At 36.3% G+C, this 23,077-nt stretch overlaps 1 protein-coding gene across 6 annotated transcripts in view; it reads right to left on the bottom strand.

The window, feature by feature from the left end:
* Nucleotides 1–23,077, bottom strand: part of ORC2 (origin recognition complex second largest subunit 2) — a 137,689-nt gene that overhangs the window by 5,198 nt on the left and 109,414 nt on the right. The gene's annotated exons all lie outside the window — the stretch shown is intronic.

The raw sequence follows: 23,077 nt of genomic DNA, 5'->3' as shown, positions 1-23,077 counted from the left end.
ACAGGATATATAAAACCTAGAAAATTAAGCATTAACGAGTAAGAATTATAAGTCAAACATGTTAAAACACAAATTGACACTTCATGAGTATCCATCTACAAAAATCATTGAAGTAGCATAGAACATTCTTGAGAGTTCGTGTAATAGAGTGATCCCAGTGAATTACACAACATATTTAACATGCAGAAAATTCAGCATTATGGAGTACAGAATTTTAAGTCAAAAACAGGAAAAGCACAACCTCACATGTCGTGATTAAGCATCTACTATAATCATTAAGTAGCTTAGCACATTCTTGAAAGTCAGTTTAAGACTTGAGTACTGAATTTTTAGTCAGACAAGGTAAAAGCACAACTTGACATGTGATGAGCAATCCACCTATCATAACCATTGAAGTAGCTTAGCACATTCATTATAGTCAAATACAGTGATACCCTCTAGAAGCTATATTCCTTCCTTGAACATTTCAGTGAATATTTAGGCATTGCCTAGTCCCTGCCATTTGGCATACCCATCAAATAGAAATAGTTGTACATGATTAAAATTTATAAACTAGCAATTACATCCCAACAAGGTGAAATGGTTATGCCAATAGGAAGATATACTCTGAAAATAAATTAACAGGCAAGGAAAAAATGTGAATTATAGAACAAGCATGCTGTGTTAAATGATCTTTGAAAATTTAATTGTCATCCAATGGAAGAAGACAAATAACTCAAAAGGACATTGGTTAGCGACCAACCAAAACTACTAAGCAAAGTAACAATGACCAATCAATTGTTATGTAAAAGATATGGGTTTTGTTCTTGGTTAGCACCATCTTCGATTTGATATGGTTCATTCACCGCCTCAGGGGATTTGCGGATTCCGCAAACGGTCACCACAGATACTCCTACTTCGCTTACTCCTCAATTGATATTGTGAACTTTGATTTGAGCACCATGGCCCATTGTTGGGATGCCCAAGCCACTACCTTACTGAGCTTGATCGGGATGGACATTAACTGTCTCTTGCCTTACCAGTTCTCGTTGGATGCTCCTACCCATCTCCTCCCCTCACAGTAGGAGTTGAATGGGAAAATCAGACTTGACATTTATAGGCAGTACATCACCATGACCTGGATTAACCCTCCTGGGGATTTGCACCTGCAGATGGCTTTCTACTACGAGCAAGACACGTGACAAGATTATGGTACATCCCTTCTACTTGAGCTGACATTGGTACCACACCCTCCACATCTCTTTGGAGTCTTTCAGAGTCGGCTCCCACCGGCTTCGTTGCCAGACAGACCCCCATTTGACCAAGGACGACCGGGTTTGTCGCCTTTGCACTTTGTTTGAGGCAGAGACTGGAATCCACTTCAGCTTCTAATGCCTCATTTACTATGAGATCAAAGGCAAGCTCCATTGTTTATTCAGAGATTGTAGATCCCTTTCAGCCTTCTTCAATTATTCTAACCAGCGGTATCTTGCGCTTTACCTTCAAGAGACTTCACAGCTCTGTGATCTCAATTTACAACGTATGTTCCCTCAAAGTGAAGCCTCGAATCAGCTCATGACCACCTTTTTCCCACCCATGTTCCCCTCCAAGGGCATTTAGCAGTCGCTTGCTACATCCATCTCTGGGCATGCCAAATCTATTAGACCTCGTCGTGGATTCACTAGATAGCGGCACCCTATCTCCAATGTTACCCATAGACAAACCCGGACAAACCCGGACCCCTAGTTGCCCTGGGCCTTATCCTTCAAGGTTGGACTTCTTTTCACCAGGAAAGGATATTTAGTCCTTCTCGTCTATTGTAGTTCCCTTTCTTTGCTTTCCTTTATGCTCTTTCTTGGACACTGTTTGGTGGTCCTGTTGGGTTGCTTTTCTTCCCTGTTGTATCTTCCAGTCCCTTAGACCCTTTGTTGGTCTCTTGTTGGATATTAATATCATTATCTTATCTTATCTACTTCTAACCATGGACATTTTGAAATGGGGCTTGTGTGCTCTATCCCTCTACTCTTTAAAATCTCAAAACATTATAAGTGATTGGTCTGAAATACTTGAAATAGTTACAAGAATGTAATCTGTGCCAAAGTGTGACTAATATCTCTATCATCACAACTGAAAATCAGAAAGTTATGTTCCTTAAAAAAAATGAATCCCAAGCAAGGTGTAAATTGATAATCCTTGATTCCTATCAAATATATCGGCTTTTACTAAAGAATGCATTTATATCCATTGTGATCACAAGGATGGCCCTAAAACAATAAATTTGCAAGTATGGTGCAATAATGGACATCACAAGAATTCGCCTAAAATAGTAATTTTGTAAGTATGGTGCTCTAATCTTGTTAAGTGATCAAGGTCCTAACGAAAATGTAAGTTATGTTTGTGCTACTCCCCTGATACCTTGGTACTTCCTAGCCACTTATTTCCATCTCTTTTTGCCTACTTATTGGCCATTAGAGCCTCTAGAGTGATTAAAAATTGGATCAGAGGATAACATTTAAGTAGGAAACACAAGTCTATTTTACAAAAGGTGAAAAAAAGCCGCACATGATGCCATGGACCATTACTATGGTGCACTATTGTTGAGGATGGACATGCAGATTGGATAAGTTGAGTGGGTTTGGCTTTATGTGGAAGACATACTCTTGTTAGGAATAAGGTGTCTCAACCTTGGATAATTCCTATTCTTATTATTTGTTTTGTAAATATATTTTTTGCAAATAATGTAATTAGTGTGAGTGTACATGTCTAGTTAGCATGTTGATGTGTCACTCCACTTGCATGTGTTGGCATCTTGAATTGTGTGTAAGGAAATCATGACTGAAACGGTTATGACGGATTCCTATGATGCGTAAGAGCTATATTTGGAATATTTAATTGTGTGTAAGGAAATCATGACTGAAACGGTTATGATAGATTCCTATGACATGTAAGAACTATCTTTGGAAGATACCCTAAGTGCATTATTTAAGCACTTTGAGGGTTGTAGATAGTGGAGTGTGTGAGTAGTGTTATTGTTGATCGCTACTAGATAAGTCTTCCATGTCCTGAAAGAGCTTGCACTACAAGTGTGTTGTAACCTTTGAGTTGAAGATAATACATTGTGCAAGTTTTGGAGGGGTGGGGTTGTTTTACCGAAAGGTTTTTCCCCACCGGCATATCTCTGTATTTGTGTTTTCTTTCTCTATTTGTTTTTTGTATTCATGGTTGACTGCAATATTATTGTTTACATAATATTGAATTTGAAATTGTGAGGATTTAAATAGAATTTGCACAATACTTTCCTTAAACAATTAGTGTAGGAAGTCGTTTCCGCACTTGAATTTCCTTACAAGTGGTATCAAAGCTTGATCAACTTTCGATTCTAGTTGTTGGGTAGGGTTTTTTGAGCTAATCTCAAGTTGAGTGGGAGTTTTGTGCAAAGCATTCAGAATCTTATTTGCAAATTGAGATGGCTAGTTCATCATACGGAAAAATGGAGGTGGAGAAATTTAATGGAAGTAATTTCGAGTTGTGGAAACTCAAGATGGGAGACTTGCTTGAAGATCGTGATCTATGGGAGGTGACTTCACTTGATGTGAGACCCGCAACAATATCTCAAGCAGATTGGAATCTCAAGGATTGGAAAGCTAAGGGTCTCATTAGACTCTGTCTAGCTGATTCAGTCCTCTTGAATGTTCTTGATGAGAAGACCGCAAACAGTTTGTGGACATGGCTTGGGTCTGTGTATCAGGCCAAATCTCTGGTGAACAAGTTGTTCCTGAGAAAGAAGTTGTATTCTCTAAGAATGGAGGAAGGAGGATCTGTTATAGATCATCTAAATGCTTTTAATTTACTGATTGCACAGTTGACATCATCTGGTGTCAAGATAGAGGAGGATCGATGTATGACCTGTTATGTTCCTTGCCAGATTCATGGGACCATCTTGTGATGGCTCTTGGAAGTACTTTAGTCACTTTCAGAATGGATGATGTGGTGTCTTCGCTGTTATCTGAGGAGACGAGGAGAAAGTCATCAAATTCGGCTAAGGAAGCTCTTGTTGTTCGCAGGAGGTCCAACGACAAAGGGAAGCAAAATGACAAGAAGTCTAGAAAGGGTACATCCAAATCCCATGGAAAATCAAAGACTCCTGGAAAGTCCAAGGGAAAATGCTAGAACTGTGATAAGACTGGGCACTTCTATAAAGACCGTAAAGAGCCAAAGAAGAAGAAGAAGGCCTCAGATTCAAGTTCAGAAAAATCTCAAGAAGATGGCAATGCTTTCATTGCAGCCTTGGCAACGCATGCATCTGATGATGTGTGGTTGATAGACTTGGGTGCTTCTTTCCACATGACCTCTCATCGAAGCTGGTTCTCAAAGTATGAAGTTTTCGATGGTGGTAAGGTGTACTTGAGTAATGATTCTCACCTAAAGATAGTTGGACGAGGACGGATCACTATCAGATTCCCTAATGGATGAGTAAAGGGAATCAATAGGGTAATGCACACCCTGGTTTGGCATGAAACCTATTATCTATAAGTATGTTGAATGATGTAGGAGTGCAAGTTATTTTTTCTAAAGATGGATGTAAGATGATGAGAGGAGCTATGGTGCTTGCTAAGGGTACTAGGAGAGGTACTCTGTTTCAGCTTGATGCATGCATTTCTCAGTGCAATAGTTCTTCTGATTCAAAGAAGAGAGCAGCTATCACTTCATCCCCACCATCTGAACAAGCAGTAAAGAAGACTGTGGTTATTGGTTCCGATGGCAGTGCAACATATGTACCTAAGGGTGCAAACACATTGGAAAGAATGCTTCCTGCAGGAAAGACAATGTTGTGGCATATGAGATTTGGCCACATTGGTGAGAAGGGTCTCAAAACCTTGAAGAACAAGAACCTCGTTTAGGGGTTAAATGATTGTAATCTCGAGTTCAACTTCTGCGAACATTGTGTCTATGGTAACGAGGTTAAATGATTGTAATCTCGAGTTCAACTTCTGCGAACATTGTGTCTATGGTAAACAAAATAGTGTTCAGTTTTACTCTAGTTCTCACAAATCTTCTGATGTTTTGGATCTTATTCATTCCGATGTATTTGGTCCTGTAAAAGTTCCTTCAATCTCCAAGTTTGTATTTTCTGTATCTTTCATAGAGGATTACAGTAGGACATGGATTTATTTCCTAAAAAGTAAGACACAAGTCTTTAGTCGGTTCAAGGAATTTAAAGCCCTTCTAGAGAATCAAACTAGTAAGAAGATTAAGTGTGTGAGAACTGAAAATGGTGGTGAGTTTTGCTCAGCAAAGTTCGAACAGTTATGTAAAGAACGAGGTATCGAGAGGCATAAGACAACTCCTTATACCCCACAACAAAATGGAATTGCAGAAAGAATGAATAGGACACTGATGGAGAAGGCTAGGAGTATGCTTAGTGGAGCTGGTCTTGAACAACGGTTTTGGGCTGAAGTTGTGGCCACTGCTTGCTATCTGGTTAAAAGATCTCCTACATCAGCTCTTGTTGGTAAGACACCCATGGAGGTGTGGTCTAGTAAGAAGCCTTCAATTAGACATCTTCATGTTTTTTGTTGTGAAACTTATGCACATGTTCCAAAGGAGAAGAGATCTAAGTTGGAAAACAAAACTGTCAAATGTATTTTCATCAGATACGGTGTTGGTATGAAAGGATACAAGCTTTGGGATCCTATGAGTAGTAAGGTGTTGTATAGCAAAAATGTTATTTTTAGAGAGGTAACATCTTCTCCTATTGTGCTACAACCAGATGAAAAAGAAAAGAAGGAAGATATTGTTCAGTTGCCTCCTACCCTTGAGAAGACTAAACAGAAAGACCATGTTGGGTCTAATGATGAGGAGAGGTCTAGTAGCTCTGACAATTCAGAAGAAGAGGAAGAACAACCTCTACCTCAGCCCTTGAAGAGATCCACGAGAGTAAGAAAGTAGCCAGAAAGGTTTGGTTATTCTATGTTAGATTCCAGTTGTGCCATTGCTTTGATTACTAACATTGATGAGCCTAGATCTGTGAAAGAGGCTTTGGATATGGAAGATGCAGGTTCCTAGATTGAGGCCATGGATGATGAGATGGCTTCATTGGATAAAAACAAAACTTGGGACCTTGTACCTTTGCCTAAAGGACGAAAACCTGTTGGTAGAAAATGGGTGTTCAAGAAGAAATTTTGTGCAGATGGTAGTGTTGAAAGGTACAAAGCTAGATTGGTTGCTAAGGGGTATTCACAAGTAGAGGGAATAGATTATGGTGAAATATTCTCTCCTGTTGCAAAGTTGACATCCATAAGATTTTTGTTATCTCTTGCTGCATCATATGATTTAGAGATAGAACAGATGGATGTGAAGACAGCTTTCCTTCATGGTGATTTGGAGGAAGAGACTTATATGTCACAGCCTGAGCACTACATTGTTAAAGGTAAAGAATCTTTGGTTTTCAAATTAAATAAGTCTCTGTATGGTTTGAAACAATCTCCTAGGATGTGATACCTTAAGTTTGACGCCTTTGTGTTGTTAATTGGATTTGTAAGATCGAAATCAGATAATTGTGTTTACTTTAGAGTTGAAAATGATCACCTTCTTATTGTTGCATTATATGTTAATGATATGTTGTTGTTTGGGAAGGGTAAGAGTATAATTTCTAATTTCAAATCTCAATTGTCAGCATAGTTTGAGATGAAAGATTTTGGGGTAGCAAGGTACATCTTGGGTATGGAAATCAATAGAGATAAGTCTAACAAAAAAATTTGGTTGAGTCAAAGTAAGTATGTGAAGTTAGTGTTGGACAGGTTCAGCATGGCAAATTGTAGACCATTGTGTGTTCCTGTTGCTATGGGAACAAAGTTATTTGTAGATGATTGTCCAAAATCTCCTAGTGAGGTGGTGGACATGAGTAGAGTACCGTATGCTAGTGCAGTTGGCAGTCTTATGTATGCCATGGTCTGTACTAGACCAGACATTTCCCAAGCAGTGGGAGTTTTGAGCAGTTTTATGACTAATCCTGGGCAGATACATTGGGATGCAGTTAAGCGAGTATTCAAATATTTGAGGGGTACATCAAATTACTCCATTTGTTATCATGGTAACTCTTTTGGAGCTCCACATTCAATTTGTATTCGTGGGTTTGTGAATTCAGATTGGGCAGGTGATATTGACAGCTGGAGATCCACCAGTGCTTATGTGTTCACTATTTTTGGTGGTGCCATTAGTTGGATGAGTAAGCGAAAACATGTGGTTGCTTTGTCCACTACAGAAGCTGAGTACATGGCTGTTACTCATGCTTGTAAGGAAGTCATTTGGTTTAGGAGATTGTGTTCTGATATTGGTGTTGATGCAAGACAAATTACTATTTGTTGCGACAGTCAGAGTGCTATTTGCCTTGCAAAGAATCCAACTTTCCATGCGAGAACGAAGCACATCGAAGTGCAGTTTCACTTTGTGAGAGATATGGTGGAAGATGGAAAGGTAAATTTGGAGAAGGTAGATACTATAAAGAATGTTGCAGATGCATTGATGAAACCAGTGGTCACAGAGAAGTTCAGATGGTGTTCTGAGTCTATGGGCCTTTCGGCCTATAGTGGTTAGTTCTTGTTATGTTCCTGTTGCTCTTACAAGGTGTTCGACAAGTGGGAGAATCTTAGGAATAAGGTGTCTCAACCTTGGATAATTCCTATTCTTATTATTTGTTTGTAAATGTATTTTTTGCAAATAATGTAATTAAGTGTGAGTGTACATGTCTAGTTGGCATGTTGATGTGTCACTCCACTAGCATGTGTCGACATCTTGAATTGTGTGTAAGAAAATCATGACTAAAACGATTATGACGGATTCCTATGACACGTAAGAACTATCTTTGGAATATTTAATTGTGTAAGGAAATCATGACTGAAACGGTTATGACGGATTCCTGTGACGCGTAAGAGCTATCTTTGGAAGATGCCCTAAGCGCATTATATAAGCACTTTGAGGGTTGTAGATAGTGGAGTGTGTGAGTAGTGTTATTGTTGATTGCTACCGAATAAGTCTTCCATGTCCTGGAAGAGCTTGAACTACAAGTGTGTTGTAACCTTTTGAGTTGAAAATAATACGTTGTGCGGGTTTTGGAGGGGTGGGGTTGTTTTACTGAAAGGTTTTTCCCCACTAGCATATCTTTGTGTTTGTGTTTTCTTTCTCTATCTATTTTTTGTATTCGTGGTTGACTACAATATTATTGTTTACATAATATTGAATCTGAAATTGTAAGGATTTAAATAGAATTTGCACAATACTTTCCTTAAGGGATTAGTGTAGGAAGTTGTTTCCACACCTGAGTTTCCTTAAAACTCTTACAGGCAGATTGAGGTTTGAAATGGCAAACAGTCCATAACTATATCAAAAGAGTAGATAATCATATTCAAGCAATTTAAGAGTACGAAACAAATTAAAATAGTTAAAAAATCATTTTTAAATAAGCATTAAAGTCGATGAGTATTTTGATCTATTGGCGTAGATGAATAGTTTTGAACGAGTCCAAGTCTACTAGAGATCAAGTTTTGTTGAGATAAAGCCTAATTGAGAGCAAAGCCCCGTGACACCTAAAAGGATGAGACCAAGATTGTGGCCCAAGTAACTTCCATAGAATGGAAACCTAAGTCCTCGGCTCTTAGCCAAAATATCTTAGTTGCATACGAATTCGATTCGGGCACGTGAATCAAATTCGTGGATTCACAAAAAAAAAAAAAAAAAAAAAAAATTCCAAATTAGGATTCGTGAATATCTGCGTGTGTGCGCGCATATGTATATGTATGTGTGTGTGTGTGTGTGTGCCTATGTATGTATGTATATATATGCATTATATACACTAAAATGAGAGAAATATACATAGTTCTAAAACTAAATCATTTCATAGTATGAACTATGGTTCTAGAATGGATCTACGAATCTAGTATAGAATGGATCTATGAATGGATCATTTCACGATTATAGAGAAAATCAACACATTCACATTGAATTAATGAATTACAAAATTAAATTATGAAAATTCAAAATATAGATCTTTAAGCTTAAAGTTTGTAACATGATTCACTCATAAAAGAGTCAAGACTAAAGTTTTTTATTTCAATCATCAAATGGATTTTCAAGAAAATCCGCATTGGACAAGTGTTAATGAGGTGCAAGTATACTCATGTTGTTACTCATTCGTATGGGATCCAGGCACGATCCGTGTACTGATTCGTGTGAGATACTCATGTTGTTACCTGGATTCGCATGGGATTCGGACACGATCCGTGATCTTGCCTATGCATTCACCTAAATTCACAGGCCACGGATCTCGACGGGTCCACAGGCAAGATCACGGATCCTGCTCGGATCCTCACAAATCTACACCCGAATTAAGATCCGGATCGGATGCAAATCTGAATCCGACCTATTTCAAGCGAATCCGGTAACTAAGAAAATATTTAGCCTATGACTCATGCACCCATATTAGATTTCTATACAAATCCAAATTCACATAAAACTCTTAAACGAAAAATTTTTAAAAACAATTAAAAATTAAAAGTTACAACAGTTAAATAAACAATAAAAGATTAGATGAAGGAGGAAGCGGTAAATCCATGATGACATTAGAAATAATTTGGCTTCCTTGAACATTGCTTTAATGCAATCTGAACCGATTACCTATGTCATAACAGATCTAATACATATTTTTCAAAAATCATCATCAATGCAAATGTAGTTTTGTATTCAATAATAGAGTATTAAATAAATGTCATTCTGGAAAAAAAAGAAACAGACCATATTTCCATGCTCTTAGACGTGTTCCCAAAGTAAGTAAATTAAATAAAATTTAGATGCCTAACAGCTGGAAAATCTTTAAGGACTTCTTTTTGGTAACAAAAACATTTACAATATACACACAAACACAGTAAATGTGCTTTATCCAGGAGGTATAAAAGCTCCACATTCATTCATGTTTATATTTCATCAGTGTAAAAAACTGTTTGATATATATATATATATATATAAAAGTTTGCTATTCCGTCTCTGTGGTTAGCTTAACATTCTTAGAGTGCTTTCCTCAGGTCAAGATCAACCATTCTGCATCCATGTTTTTTTCTGGTTTAGGGGTATGAACAATCATACAAGGTTTCAGAAATAAATTGCATATGAACAAGAAAAACCACATAGTGTGGAGAGAAAAGAGACGTACTGTAAAGACAAGGCTGGCCCAGGCCCCCCTCAAATTAAATTCTCACTAAGTGAAATCTCTTGTAGCCTTTACATAAAAGAAGAAAAATTGTTATATAGTAAAATAAAGAGCTACGTTGTTAAAATACCTTTGACCTAGAGTTGTTTAAAAATGACACATCTCAAAGTTGGTGATGAAATACCCAATGAAATGGTAAAAGCTTCAAAACTTGAGATGTAATTGAAAAGACCATTTCCGAATTGGGCCTTTTAATGAGGAAGTGTTTTCTAATATACAGAATAGGCCACCAATAAATCCTAAATTGATTTTGTACCTAATTGTGTTTTCATAAAACAGTAATTCACTTTTTCGTGAAAATTAAAAATTGCACTAAATTGAACTTTCACATTTATGAGTAAATCCTCATTAAACAATGCTTTTGACAAAAGTGGCACACTCCTTAAAATGTTAAATTTTCTAAAGCCCTCTATTAAATATCTACAAACACTTGTGATGTGCAAAATAGTTGTATCGACAATTTGCATCATTTAGTTATATATTCAAATGTTGACCAAGGTGTGTACAAGGTTGTCTGCTATAAGGATCATTCGATGAGACTTCAATGATTATAGGTTTTTGCACTATAAATAGTGTCTGACTCGCATTGTTGGATTTATTCGGACTGAGCTTTCCCATAGCAATAAATCTACAGCAGCAGTGCAACCAAAATTGGCATGTGCATAAAGTTTGGTATATTCCCAACTATCTTGCCTTAAAATCTGTGAGTATCTTAGAAATGGTAAAATGCATAACAATACCATAGATTTACACAATCCAATTCAAATTGATGAAAACAAAATATGCATTACCAATCGCATATCAGCATTAGTCCTTAGTCCATTAGTTTAGAATTAACTTTAAAAGTCAATAACCTAAGTATAAATGCATATCATTCCTATTATTTGCGCATATTAATATTCAAAAGATGTCTTTTAAGTTATTGAAAACATGAATATAGACGTATTAACTAATGCCCATAAACTTGTCACTGATGTCTAGGTTTCAGAGGTCATTAATTCTAGTGTTGAATCACATTTAATGGTCCAGAACATCCAATTTCTAAGCTACTTTTTGGACTGTATGAAGAAGCTATTCAATTCAACTTTGAAACTTTTCTTTCACACCATCATTAAAGACAAATTTATGATGGCGTTAAAGATTAACCTAATTATGAATGTGTCACCAAATACTTTCTGGAGTGAGCACACAATTGCTAAGAAAAAAGTTACATAAAGATATCAAACAAGGATCTTCCATTAAGCAGACACAAGATCCATCCCATGCAACAAAAAATGGATTTATTTTGGTATGGACAGCTGTCAAAACAACTTCAATCTTTTCAATTGCAGGACAAGAAGATCGGTATGGCCATTCAAATAGTTGGAATAAATATTCCACAACAACCATAAAAGGGGTTGTTTGTCAATAATTTAAAAGTCTGGAAACTTCAAAAGATGATAAAACTTAATTGAGACTGAGCTTTCCCATAGCACTAAATCTACAGCAGCGGTGCAACCAAAACTATTAAAGAGCGGAGAATGGCTCTCATGATGGTAAATTCCATTCAGAACTTCACAATCATGCTGGTTGACATGGGTGATTTCGATCATCCTCAAACCAGTAACCTAATAATTGTCCAAAGATCTTAAAATACTCAAACAAAAAAGCAAAAAGCAGAGTGATATCTCACCTAACGAGGATAGTTATGCAAGGGAAGAGTTGCCATTTCAAAAGCCTTTGCATCTGGCTAAGAAAGTGACAAATTGAAGAACGTTGTGACAATGAGACAAGAATTTATAATAAGAAGCAAAATGCACAAAATATAGAAAGAATTTAAATAATGAGACGCAAAAGGCACAAACTGACTTAGGTTAAAGCACAAAGTGTTCCAAGACAGTTAGAGATGGAAGCACTCAAGGCATTTGTAGAGCATGAATAGTGTAAATCGAGACACTGAGGGATAAAATGATTCACGCCACCTAAGATCTTCTCCCGTATGAGGTTTCATTGAAATTGAGCATCGTCGTTGAGTTGCCTTTGCCTCCAATTAGGATTTGTTTTCCTTCTAGACAATGACCAATGCTACTACGTGCAAGGGGTATGCACTGCTCCATCTACCCTAAGACTAAAATGTTGGCAGAGTATGAGTTGTGTGTAGGAAAACCGCACATTTTTCCAGATACATAAAATTTTTAATCAGTTTTTTTCCAACATCTAAAATGACACAAATCTGTCGATTTTCAACAAATAATAGCCTATTGGCTAAAAGTGGCAAGCATATCAAAGTTTGTTCCATGTTCTAGGACATATATTATGAATCATAATTCATAGACTGTAGTTCACCTACTATTTGTTTTAGCACGAAACTAGGTCATTGCTTCCTCCATTTTAACAATTCCTAGAAGAGTTGAACAAAGTCAACATTTGGATTCCCTGATTAAAGCATACGAATTTAGAATCTCCGTGAGATTTTATGTTCATTAGAATTGTCAACTGTCAATTGGACATTCAAGTCTTGTCCTTAATGAGGTCCCTAGAAATACAAGACATGAAAGATGGAAAAAAAGGTGACCATTAGCCCATCTGGGGTACCATTTACTTTGCTCAAAGTATGTTGATTTTCTGTCAACAAGCATTAATACTTATGTTACCGGATCCGCACCCTAGATCCTCAAACTAGGTCCAGGTGCAAGCCAAGTCCAGATTCACAGACTAATCTGTGCTAGATACAAGCAATGTCCGTGTTTGGACCTGTGGGTCCATACGGATCCATGGACCACAAATCCAAACAGACCCACATGTCTAAATATTGACCCAGGAGAATCCATGCGGACTTAGGGGAATTCTACATGGACCCACAGGCCAAAGTCACTTAAAATTGATCTTTATATTAGAATTTTGCTCCAAGCCCTAAAACGACCCTAATATGAAGCCTCCAAACACATTTCATTTCACATTTTCTCTCTCCATCTAGCCAGTTTGAAGTGAGATAATGGTATACGAAGGAGATCGATTGTGGAGTGGCAAATACTTTTCAAAAAGCATATATGAGTGTTTAAGGTAAGCGTTTCAACCATGTTCTTTAGTTTTTGATTGATTGTTTCAAGTTTTTGAAACGTTTTAAATTTTTTTCAAGTTTTTGTAGAAGTTTTTAAGTATATTTTTCTTCATTTTTGTTATAGTTTGCATCAATGAGTAGTCGAAGTTGAGTGGGTGGGTAAGGGTCTCAAAAATTTAGAATTAATAAAGGCTCTCCTTTATGGAGACACACTACAAGAACTTCTCAATGTCCTAGACGTGGGGGGTTTTTTGGGAAATGTAATTTTTACAACACACAATATAGAAGCTCCTACTCCCAAGTAAAACTTCATTTTAATGGCCTTGGGGGTAAAGGGATTAATATGTGTGAGGGGCTAGAGCCAAATAATAAGGGGTTGTTAGTTGGACAAATAGTAGCATTCTTAAAAGAACAAGGCAATGTTGACAAATTAGTTGCGAAAGGGAAACAAGGTGTGCATCCCAAGAAACAAAAAACAACATGACCCATTCAACCAGCCTCTAGACATCCCTTCTTGCCTATGTCTTCTAGGGAGGATGAAGAAGAACCAAAAATCACCACCCATAAGAGAGGCCCATTAGATAAGGCATTTCAAAATAAGTTAAGAGAGATTGCTCATGAAAAAATTGAATGTTTCCTCTATGTGAATGGTCTTCCATTCAACTTAGTGCGATCACCTTTGCAAGCAATAAATGATGCACCTTCTTGTTACCCATGCTCTGGATATGAAAAGGTGTGCATCACTTTATTGCATTAGAGAAAAGATGTAGAGGTTCAACTAAAAGCAATAAGAGATTCTTGGGTTCAAATGGGTGTGTATTATTTTTATGGATGGAAAGATTGCAACACCTAATCAATTTAATTGTTGTATCCCACAATGGGACAATGTTTTTTAGGTCAATTGACTATGAAGGGGAAGTAAAAGATGCAGAGTTCATTGCTAGGATTCTCATTGATTCAATAGAGTCAATGGGTCATGACAATGTTGTCCAAGTAATTATGGACAATGCAAAAGTTTACAGGACTACAAGTGCTTTGGTAGAGGCTAGATATAATCACATCTTTTGGACACCGTGCACCTTCCACTCCCTCAATGTCTATGATGCAACAAATTGGCACCAAAGTAGAATGGGTGAAAAAAATGAGGGGGATGGGATTCAGATGTTTGTGACAAACCACCATATGTCACAAGCAATTTTCAGAAGTTTTTCCAGAGTAAAATTTATTGAAGGTAAATTTAAAATTTTTAATTTCTTTAGTTTCATTATCATTTTATGTCATGTTTTACATAATTAAATAAAATATTTTTTATGTTGTTTACGTGTTATAAATGTGTTATTAACTTACCATTAACATGTCCTTAGGTGACTGAAACTTTCTTTGCATCACACACAATAGTTCTTAGATGACTTGCGAGGGTGAAAGAGACACTGTCACAAATGGTTGTTAGCAACCAATGAGGTATTTGGAAGCAATCCAATATAGAAAGGGCCCAAAAGGTGAAGCCAGTGATACTGGATGATGATTGGTAGGCTTGTGTGGATTACGTATTGGAATTCACCAAGATTATCATGTCTATGCTTTGGTTTGTCGATACTAAGAAATCATGCTTGGGGGACATCTGTGATGTCATGGACACCATGTTGAAAAAAGTAAAATAGGTAAGTTATAATACAATCCTCTATCCTTGTTTATTAGAGATATCTAAATTTTTAGTTAATATAAACTTACATGAACATCATTTTGTATCCTGGGTCATACAAAGGAGAGAGAATGATCCTCAAAATACCTTATAGAAAAAGGTAGATGCAATTTTTCTTCATCGGTGGAACAAGATGACTACACCTTTGCACCCCCAACATATGCTTTATCTCCCAAGTATTATACCGCAGATGTACTTGCTATCTAGGTAGAGTGCCACCATATAGAGATATTGAGGTTGCTAGTGGGTACAAAAGGGCATTCAGTACACTCTTCTTTGATCCAGAGGCGGGGGAAAATGTTAGGAGAGATTTGGATTATTCATCTCAAGAAAAGACGCAAACCAAATTGCTATCAATGACCAAGGCAAAATGGATGCTATTACATGGCGGTACTTTCATGGGCAAGATTATTAAAAAACACAAGTTTACTACTAAGAGGGGGAGGGGGTGAATAAGTAGTAAATAAGACTTCGCTTTTCATCCAATTTCCAGCATCCTGCAATCACTTCAGATGGTATTGTTAAATTAAAACATCAAGTGAAAAATATAAAAGAAGCACCATGAGACTAAAGACACAACACACAAATATAGCATGGAAACCCAACAGGGAAAAACCACGGTGAGAAATGCTGCTAGGATCTACTGTCCTAATCCAGGCTTGTGAATGTTAAATCTGATTGCAACTTTAAGGGCTCCAACCCTAAAGAGTCAACAAACCACTCTTCTTCAGAGCATAAACTCTTCCACTTTTTGAGCACACACTCAAACTATCTGAACACCAATTCTGTTTAAAATCTCTGAAGAAGATCAATATTACAATTGAAGTCAAGTCTGAAGTATACATCTCTGACAAACTTTATAAACAGTGTGTTGTTACAATAATTTATTGTATACTTCTACAATGTGGAATATGAATGAATTATTTTCTTACACAAGAATCAAATATGATTGTGAAAGTAATTGTGCAATCTGAATGAAATCTGGATATGTAATTAAGTCACTGCAGAACTAACTCTATTACTTATTGAAATATTTTGACTGTTTCTTTGAATTTGACTTGAGACTGATAATCAGATTTCTGAGAGTAATATATGTGATCCTAATTATAGATATTCGAAAATAATTACCAAATCAACATGTTCAGGCTTTAATCATTATACTGGCTCGTTATTCTGCCTCAGGACGATCTGCAAGAAGTAACCAAGACAAACTCAGCGCTGCATCGTTTGTGGCAACATTCAGAGCTTTGCTTTCTTATTTCTTGTTAACTACTTTTCACAGAATTATTGTCATCATCAAATCTTTATTGAATTCATTTGCAAAACCATCTGCACCCATCTTCCTTTTTTCTTTGACTCCATGCCACCTTATCAGACTCAGAACAAGACATTTATAATACTTTTTTCTTATGAAAGGAAAGTTACAACCATAAGGTTTTAACTTCTTGTTGGTTGGGCATGTCAGTAGCATAAAGTCAACTTTGTTTATTCTAAACAAAGTTATACATCAGATTCAATCCCAGTTCTTAAGCAAAATTAACTGCGTTTAGTATCAAAATTTTCCTTTAAGCCTTTCTATTGAAGTACACTGAACAGATAGAAGCCCGATAGACATTGCATATTTTAATCTATTTCTTTCCATACGTGGACACCTGTATCTGAACTTCTTTAAAGAGGATTAATTTGACATCAATCCAAACTGAATTCATTAATATGATGAAGCCCGATGAATACACTACTGTGTATAAATACTTCAACTTGGAATAAATAATATATATGCTTAAATATACCTGATGCCAACAAGGGTTTCGTCTTTTCCAGCGACTGTGATACTTTAAGAAATGCTTCCATATTCTTTTAATAATGTTCTGATATAGATATTTAATAATCAAATAAGAACCAATATGTAGCAGTGGAAGATTATTTCATTTGAAGTTAATGAGTACTACTGCCGTTTCATGCAAAGAAATAGCCTTATCGGGCTGACAGATACACTAGCAGTTTACTCAAAAAAGACAAATATCTTTTTAAGGCACACACAAGGAGCACAATAAAGCTTGTCTATTCCTGTCAGAGACAGACTTAAACCACCGTCATAATGATAGACACGGCACATGAAGACCAGGACGTAACCAAAATATCGACTTGTGTCAATCCCAATAACATTGCTGCGTATATATTACTTCCTCTGAATTAGGGTAGCATAAGCTGTTTTGACAAGTCCTCATCTTTTACAACTTTCAACTCATTGTATAATTCTCCAATCTGTATATTAGCAGATAACCATTTTATGCAGATAACCATTTTATTCAACAGGTTCAAATATCCCAATGATTATTCTATCCAAGTCTTTGTGTCTTTATAAGAAATATATTTGAGATCTGTCAATAGACCTAACAGGAAATATATTGGAGAATTTAATATTTATTGGTAACATGATCACTGTCTAAACCAAAACAATCTCAAAACTGTAAATTATATTTGACATCAATGACCATTGATCTTTAGTCTAACAATTATATGTACCTCAGGCCTTTTTTTGCCACTTGCATTACAGAATTTAACACTTAACACCCTTGATTTATCTTTGTATTTTTTATTTTGTTAGTTCTCTCTAGGTTGTGAGCTCTTCTACTACTAAGCAGAATTGGAGTACATACTCATTTATCGACTCAGTGAAGCCTAACCGGTTGGGTTCAAAAAAAGCAGAAGACTTGGTGTTTGTTCACAATAACTTGCAGCTCATGCCATGCAAGGATCCAAAAATTCAAGAAGGGGGTGGAGAAGCTTTGGGATGTAGCACCCGAGTCTGCTAGCTTGGATATGACCATTCAGGATCTTGCTAGAGCCACTTTTCTTGATGATGATGATGATGATGACAACATGGCACCCTCTAGTGCTAGTGGAAAAGGTTTGGATTCCAATGATGATTTTGATCTATCACTCGCAGCTGTTGAAGACCCCATTGATTCAGATTTTTTTTGATAATCCATTTGATGATGCTCAATGATGAACACTTTCATGATTGTGAACATTGAATCGTGTTTCAAACCTGAATGATCTGTATTTTATATTTTCATGTTGTAATTCGATAATTCAATGTGATGATTTTCTTTTGAATCACGAGCATAGATCAATGATCAAGGATTCAAATTTTTAATGTTTATCTTTAAGTCTTGACATTTGGCATTGACCAATGATCAAACATCATAGCTTCATACTATGAAATGATTTAGTTTTACATTTATGTATATTTCTCTTATTTTTGGTATATATATATAGACACACACACACACACACATGAACTCTTACGAATTATAATGGGAAAAAAAATCACAAATCTTGTAACATCCAATTTTCCTAAGCCTTATTCTCCTTATATTTTATCAATCAAAAATAATCTATCTACATAATCACATGCATGGGATTAACAGTTATAACAGATTAACTAATTCTTGTGAAATGTCTTAACTAACAATTGAAGATTTACTTCCTTTATTTAATTACAACAAGTAAACTACACAAAAGAGTGTTCATTAACTAACTAAAACATTTAACTATCACTCCATATAACTGAAAGGAGTAAATGTAACTGCACGCACATACACACACACACATATAGCTGAACTTGAAATGAAACATGAAAGGAAATGCAATACCTGCTAAGATCAAATTATATCAGGCTAAGAATGCAGACTCATCATGCCTTGAGAAAGTCTTGGTATTGGTGAACAAGAAAAGCATTGTCACGAGCTTAACCACCCAACCATGGACCTAGTGTATCCCCCACTCATTCTCAACTAAGAATGGCTCTACCCTGCATGGGATAAGGCACATGTACAACATCTCGTCCTTCTGCCTGAGCATCCTAATGTTAGAGTGTCAACTACACAGTTGACTAGACCATGGAATCCTCCTAACCATCTCTCTATCTGACCCCGAGCTATCCTTGCCTCTAGTGATCAAAGCAACATCATTTGCCACTAAACCTAACATGGCCAGAGATTTACATGGACACTATGTGCTTGATCACCTACAACTCAACTTGATAAACCCAGTAGGAACCCTCTTGTGATTAAAAACATCCTCATTCTTCAATCTCCAAATAACCCACAAAATTCCCGAAGGTAGGACAAACCAAAACTTGTTCATATACATATCAAAAGGATCAGCAAAACCAATAATAATTTCATGCCATGAAAGACCAGGCCTGGTATTCCAAGCTATGCAGTGGCCAAAAAAAAATAGACCAAATATAAGCAAATTTGCATTCAAAAAAAAGATGTTCATAGGTCTTCTAGCAATGACACACAAAGCACACCACAGATTCCAGACTATTGGAGAAAAGACCTGAGCCAACAGCAAGCATTTTGAGCATAAGGATCCATCTCAACAATGCCTTTCGCTCCACAGGGTAATGCCAAAACAGTTCAATCAAGAATTGCCATCTACAATAAGAGTACCTAGAATTCCAGCAATGGTTAATCCACTTAAAAATAGAATCATCAGATTTAAGCATGCTATAAATCTGATTTGTAGAAACCTTGTGAAAACGGGTGCCATCAATCCATTTAAGATGCAGAATAAAGTTATTGGAATCAAATTTCTTCCTGGGAAAGAAGGGACCAGTAAAAGATTAGAGTAAAAGATTTTTCTATGAGGATGGTCAGTCAAACTTGTTTTTAAGATACTCCCAATCTGCCAAACTATTGTTCGCCATAATATAACTTATCATGTTAATCCGCTTTGCACCGCAAGCCTTTGCAGAACAACATTGTGTAAGTAACAATGGTTTGTCATTGAGGTAAACTCCCCACCACGTTGATATGTCAATGGCTAAGTAAGGACTACCCACAACCTCTTTTGAATGGAGAAGTGCCCTCACTTGCATCCAGGCCTTCCAAATTGATGAAAAGATTTTAGAGCCAAACATTTTCAGATCAAAATTACCAAGAATAATGTCAACAATACGGACATCATTCCAAAGCTTCCCTTTTTTAATGCAAGATCTAGCAATATTATTCCTGATCAAAACCTGCCAAGAAGTATTCCCTTGAATGCATTTAAGGATCCATTTAGATGCTAGTTGTAATGTTCCCTTTCTAGGATGACAGACATTTGTTCACGGATTGGCCTACTACTGGAGTTTCCATAGGCCAATAGAGTGTGTAGGGGACTCATATAGCATATAGACCTAGACATGAGCTTTTCAGGCTGGTTTGGGCAGTCAACAACAGGTTTCTAAAATTTAGGAGGGATCCCTAATTTTAGGGGACTGATTGGGAGTTGTCTAGGAGGCTTCTAGAGACCAATGCGGACATTTTGGAGACATTGGACGCATCTCCTAATTTTTACAAAGAACTCCCACTTCACTGACACACTCTGAAGATGCACACAGCAGAGGAGATTCATTAGTACTCAGTTTCAGAGTGACAAACTCAATCTCCTCCTTTTTAGGAGACAGTTCCTTGATTGTAGGAGGAGATTCCTACCTTTTAGGAGGTTGTGACAATTTCCAGAGTTGAGGTTCTATGAGATCACCCCTTGGTCTCAATTTCAAGAGATTTGGGTGTGTGTTCCCTATTTTTTAGGAGTTACCCTAGATTTGAGGGTGAGATTGCCAGTTGGCCCAGGTTGTCCGGCACTAGTCACAGGCAGGTGACAAACTCAGTTTCATGTTTTGGAGATGTTTGGGTTGTTCTTTGGCTACTTGAAAAATATTTTAATATATTTAAATATTCTCCTAAGTTAGCATTTTAATAATTTAAAAAAGGCAAGTGTTTAGCCATTTTTGAGTAATAAAGAGTTTTTTGGATCGATTTGCCTATGTGGGATAGCTCATTGGAAAGAGCTTAGTCTCTACTATTTGATTATCACTTACCGGGACCTATTTGATGCTTGGAGTTATTTGTCATTAATAAAGCAATGATTTATTTCTATTTCGACGGCTTTATTGGGGAAAATAATGTTATATTATAAAGTTCAAATGAATTCCACTTTAGGGTTCGAATTGTCTTGTAGAGGGGATATAAGGAGAAGGCAACCTAAAGGTGAGTATCTTTTCATCATTTTGTCAACATATTTGGACGCCATTGCTCTAGAAGAGCATTCCTCACCTGGGAAGCAAACCCTAGTGCTGAGAGAAAATTTGTTGGGACGTAGCCCTCAACAAGATCAAATTTGAAGGTTCTTATGCATACAGTTTGATCAAGGTAGAGGATCGATTTCTAGTATTGTAGTCACACTTTGCAGGCAATGGATTTTTAGGGAAAGCGGCCACTTTGATTCAGCCTAGCATTTCCTTATAGCAGCTCGCGTGAGGAATTTTGGGGTGTTTATTTGCAGCAGACTAGAGTTGTTTCATTGTAGCAGCTTGAGCTTTATCATTTGGACTTGTTTGGCTGTAGCTGGTTCCCATCTTCAGCTGGCATCAACCTTGTTTGAAGTACATCTGTATCGGTACTATTCTGAAATAAATCAAACTCTGCTGGTACGGTTTTAGAATCATTTCCAGATTAGTATGTATTGTTGCATATGATTTCTATCGCTTCTATTTTATCAGTTACTGTTATTTATTCATTGTAATACCTATATTTTGAAAAATACAAAAAGAAACAACATTCTTTTGCAACTTTTGTCTAGCTCTATAAGATCAAAGAAAAATCTACAGGAAAATATAATTCTAAGTTATCATATTCGCTAGTCGAGCATGGAATTCGGAAATCGATTCGCTAGACATGCGAATTCGATTTGAATTCGTATCAAATTTTGTATTTACCTCGAAAATTCATTGAAAAATGCCACGCAAAACCCTGGTCAAATGAAAGGTGAATTTTGACTTACTTTTAAACTTATGCGTCGAGTTGGAACAAATTTGTCTGAACTTTGGATGAAAGTTGGGTTTTTTTTTTTTTTTTTTTTTTTTTTAATATTGTTTTTCTTTTGTCTTACACGATATCCCAAGTTAAAACAACCGCCATCTACAACAAAACATGAGCTCATCCACAGAAAAATGGTGGGCATCTACAGAAAAATGCAAGCTCACACAACTAATATACACTCATACCGCACAATCCAAGTATTGAAGCCCACTTTGACTGGTCAGAATAAATCTATGCAAAGCTTGGGAGAGATTAGTAAAGTTTAATGAAACCCAAATAAATTCAAAGAAAAAGAGTTGTCATTGTTTTTATCTGCCTGGAAGCTCCGCTACCATACACGGCAATACGAATATTGCTCCCAATTTCTGATATAATATATAAGTTCAACTACTATTTTTAGTTTTTTTTACATAGATTATATTTAATAAATTTCTTTATTAATAAACTTTAGAAAGAAATTTGGGATTGAATTCTACTACTATTTTTATTTTTGTTAATATACATTATGTTTTTTAATTAAAAATAATAACATTTAGACATATTTAAAATATTAGAAGTTAAACATATTTAAAATAAAATCAGTCCAAAAATTATACATAAAATATAAATTATAGTTTACAAAAATTTCATTAAAGGCATGGTGTGATGGTTAAAATATAATGTTGTTGTCAGCACCAACGTTCAAATGCACTCTTGAGCATTTTCCTCAAAGCATTATGCCTCTACTAGACCATTAAACTCACAGATAGCCTGAATTTTTTAATTGAATTATTGATATGGTGGTGTATTTTGACATTTTGTTGTCACTTGAGCTAAATCATTAATATATATATGGTAGGGTATTTGCTAAGTTGTTTTAATATTAGCATAGTGGTGTATGAACTTATTTGCTGCAGCATATTTTTACACACATATATTTATATATTTTAAAAAGAAATCTTGTATGGACGAACCCAAAATGAACCCGAACCTAGCCCAATAAAATTTGAGCGAATGTCGAACCTGAATGTCGAACCCGCATCCAAACCAATATCTGAACCGGCAACTTAAATATAATTTATATAATTAAACATTATAGCAGCAGCAGAGCAAATATCCATTTGGGATATTTCACTAGTGCTATCCCATGTATCCTCGGGTGTCTAAGACCCATGCCTTCCATATTCTTAGGCATACAACACCAGCTCCATTTTACACAGTGCCTTCTCTTATTG

This window comes from Cupressus sempervirens, chromosome 8, assembly GCF_028749045.1.
Source record: "Cupressus sempervirens isolate cs-2001-9-10 chromosome 8, ASM2874904v1, whole genome shotgun sequence".
Lineage (NCBI taxonomy): Eukaryota > Viridiplantae > Streptophyta > Pinopsida > Cupressales > Cupressaceae > Cupressus > Cupressus sempervirens.
The sequence above is the reverse complement of the archived record's forward strand: the minus strand, read 5'-3'. Positions and strand labels throughout refer to the sequence as shown.